Here is a 4,151-nt window from a genome sequence, read left to right as displayed (position 1 = left end):
TGCCTGAGGAGTCATTATAACGACGTGTGGACCGCTGTGGTCAAACTGCAAAGGTCTGCAGTGACCACAGTCTCTTGAACAGCATTCTGAGCCCAGGCGACCTCAGAGAGAGTCAGTGTGGAGCAGGAACATCACAGGCCACAGGACCGCCCTCAAACACCCAGTCACCCTCTCTCTGTGGTAGTGCGCAGACCATAGTTTTAGTAGTAAAGCGCTGTGCACTGACGTGTCCCGTCAGACATGGGTAAAAGCTGTAAAGAAGAAGAGTGAACTAGGGCGCTGACATGATCAGACTGAAGAAAAAGTTTACAATAATTCAATAATTATTAAAGACACCCTGTGGAACATTCCAGGTTATATGTTGCGACATTACTAAACATGTTGTTCACCCTATTAAGAGCATGTCTCACTCTTTCATTTGTGTTCAAGGATTTTCATTTACTACTGACTAAATCACACAACTTGGTCCACTTAAAGGTGGCCTCTGAACAGTCTGAGTCATTCCAGATGTTTCCACCAGGAGCATAATACCACCACAATCCCCCCTTTATTATTGTGATGGCGGAAGCGGTGTTTTCCTCTCATTAGACAACAATTATAGACTTGCTATTTTTGTCGGCTTTGCATTTGGACCTTCCTAGATAGGTGCGTAATTAATCAAATTTTAATTGAAATTGGAATCAACTTTCTCAATTATCATCAAGGGGCTTTTTAATCTTCAGGTCTCAATTCTGTGGCAACAGCAGCACCTGGTTTGGTGTGTGGAGGAGTATGTGTAAGATGTTTGTGTGTTAAATTGTGCTCATTATTAATTTGAGCTGGGGTTAAAAAGTCTGTCTTGAGGATGTTTATGCACCAAATAATGAAAACTGTCTTTAGGCTTTCTTGATAAGATCAGGCTTTTTTTTTTTATCAGCTTTTTTATCATTCATCATTGTTAATTATAAAGTTGCAGATTTCATCTGTCAAAAGCACCCATGGAAACAGCAATAATATGCATGCATTACATACACAAGACTATCTAATCAAGCACTGTATGAATGTAGTTAATACATTGGACCAGCATAATATATTTTCAGTTTTTGCTCTATGAATTCAGCGGTTTCCAACTGAATTATGTCTCTGTAAGATAAGAGACATTCCCTTTCAGTCAGAGCCTGCACTGATTCCCAGAGGCATGCTCTCATCTTTTCTGCAGCTGTAAGACCAGCTAATAATATTTGATGATTATTAAATTAATTTCGAAGCGTCATCTTGCAAAAGAAGCCTCGGAGCGCAGGGCTCTTAATATTTGAGACTGTCTATGCAACATGAGAAACAAGAGAAAGGTTTAACAACAATGAACCAGCCATTGCGCAACATGAGGGGAAAAAATTATTATTTCTTTTGCCATATCGCCCTGCCCAAAACTGCTTAGCACAGGATTGTTTCATTTACAGAGCTTTAGCAGGTACAGTGTGTCCTTTGTATAGACTCTCAAACCAATCTGCAGCACAGATGGCCACTAATTATTTCTCTGTGCACTTTGCCACGGGCGAGCCGGCATCTTTTCAGAGATTGGTGTAATCCTATATTATTTATGATTGTCTGGGATGTTTGGCTCATGATTGAACGTGTTGGATAGAGCGATGAGAGCAGGAGGCAGTGGTGGAATGAAGTACAAACAAAGCGACATCACAGATTTACTGTTCACTTTGAGCTGCATGGTTTGGTAATTCTCCTGTAAGTACGCTTTTTGTTTTGACTTCCTGTCGGACTGTCGCCTCATCTGCTTTACTCTGACTTTTAAAGATTTGATTATGCATTTAAGATTATTTTTACCCAAAATAATGCTTAAGTATAGATTAGGTCACGGTGTACTTTATTGTGTCACTGGAGCACATGACCAGGGACCCATCTCCATAATCTTGGCTTGGTATGGGAGGATATTGTGCATTCACTTCAGTTTATTAGCCATTTGCAGTATACATTTTTATCATGTTTATCCCGTTCATGGAACCCTCTACCTTCCTGCTATGAGGCGAGAGTGCTACCTACTAGTCACCGTGCCGCCCTCAGATAAACTATAATAGTAACAGTGTGACAACCTTAACTTTTAACAAGTTTGGTAACCATTTCCAACACACTTCATTAAATTTTTTACATCGGGGGAAAAAGCACTGGTAACACACCCCTTTTATATTTCCAGATACTCTGTCCATCAGCTTACTCTAATAAATTCATAAATGCAAATGCTTCTGAGAAACCTCTACTCTGTGCAAGCTGCAGGCTTGATTCACACGGAGGATTTGAATTTTGTCAGGCTCACACTGATTACTTTGGGTTCACACTGCTGGAGGTTTGGTCACATGATGACACACTGTTGTAAAAGTGCAGACTTTAGGTTTGATGGCAACAACAGTTTGAGCAATACCCCTCCCTGCTTACGACATGATTATAAGGCAAATGCCTACAACTCAAATGCATGGTTACTTAATTATGTGTTTTCTTGTTTTGACACGATTTCCTGAGAAGAAAACTTACATTGTTTTTACGTGAAATGGTTACATGAAATATCTCAATAATCTCAGTATCCAAGACGGTAATCGGTATCTTAATTGTTTCTTATATTGTACAGCCCTACCCCCATAAGCGTATTTATTCAATGTTCTTTAGGCAGTTACACATTGCTTGTTTGTCTATATACAGACTAACAATCCACGCCCTAGGCTTAATCTTCAGAATCAGGACAAATATTTGCTCAGTGGTTGAATGTGACCTGGTGAAAGTGCTGTGGTCCTGCACTGTGAGGACAATCCCTCCTGTGTGAGAATGAGACACAGCTCTGCAAACACCAGTGCAGGCCCCGGGCCCTGCTCGTTTGACTTGTTTCCGTGTAAATAAACAGGACTCACTGGCCGGATCTTTTGTTGCCTTTAATGTGCTGAAAGCAGGGCTCTGCTTCAGATTAGTGCTGTGCTCCAGTTTCTCAGGATAGCAGAGACTTCCTTGTACAAAGAGAGCTGGGACTGCAGTGCTGTAGGTTTACATAGATATAAACAAAGTATCACTGTGGCACTAATAACATGGTATAATATGTTATTGAGGCACAGTCTACGTGGATCTTCTGTTACACACTAGACAAAGGGCAAAAGTAGCAGAAAGCAGACTGTCCTCCCGTGGTGTGATTTTAGGGTAAGTCAGCTGACCTTTGAGGGGGGATGGTCGTGTGCGCGCGCTGATTATATAGACCTAACGACAGGTTGTAATGTTACAACTGTTGTGCTTCCTCTCTCCCTTTGTTTAATGTAGGCTCTCATTACCACGTGGTGGTAACAGATTGTTTGAACTGGAGAGAAAAGCCATTCGAAGCTAATTAAGCAGCCATTGCAGGCTCTATTCACAGGCAGAGGACCGAGGAGCAGGCATTTGTCAGCGCTTGACCCCGCGTGGTATTGATGGACAGCGCTGCTCCATGAATGACAGGCTCCAGGCCGCTGGACCAATGAGGAGCTGCGGAGGAAGCGCGCCATGCTCTGATTGGATAAGACTCCTTAAAGGCACAGAGGGGGCCCACGTGGGGCAGAGTGGAGCCTTCAAAACAAGGCAGCTCAGACAGGCTGATGTTCATATCACACAAAGGCAATCATCTCTGCTCTCCCCGCAGCACTGTTCACCCGTGCGCTCATAGAAGGAGATGCAGCCCACAGCCCACAGTCAGCTTGTTAAGTCACACCATCGATTGATCATTAATGTGTCCTTTATGGCAGTGTACTACAGCCCATGATGAGTTGGCTGCACAGAAGGGGGGAGGGGGATAAGGGGGGATAGGGCCCCGCTTAGCGTTCCTGTGGGCTACACGGTGGCCATCATAGGTTGTTTTATATAATGCCATAACACAACTGGCAACTGCTTCCCCTTTGTCCGAGCTCTGATCACAGCTTGTTTGGTAAAGCAGGAGTTTGTTCTTCTCGCATTCATCACGCCAAAAGAGGTTATATCAGCATTGTTTACGTGGCAAAGAGTACCATTAATGAGGTGGTAGATTTAGCGCTGCCAGTTATATTTTGAATATCTGCACGAACACCGGCCGCTGTTGTTGTGCGCAGTGGGGCGGACAGATGCGTGTGGATCCGCGCGGTGATGTCATACACCACTGCACCCCACGTGGG

Source organism: Gobius niger (genome assembly GCF_951799975.1).
Source record: "Gobius niger genome assembly, chromosome: 12".
NCBI classification, from domain to species: domain Eukaryota; kingdom Metazoa; phylum Chordata; class Actinopteri; order Gobiiformes; family Gobiidae; genus Gobius; species Gobius niger.
The sequence above is the reverse complement of the archived record's forward strand: the minus strand, read 5'-3'. Positions refer to the sequence as shown.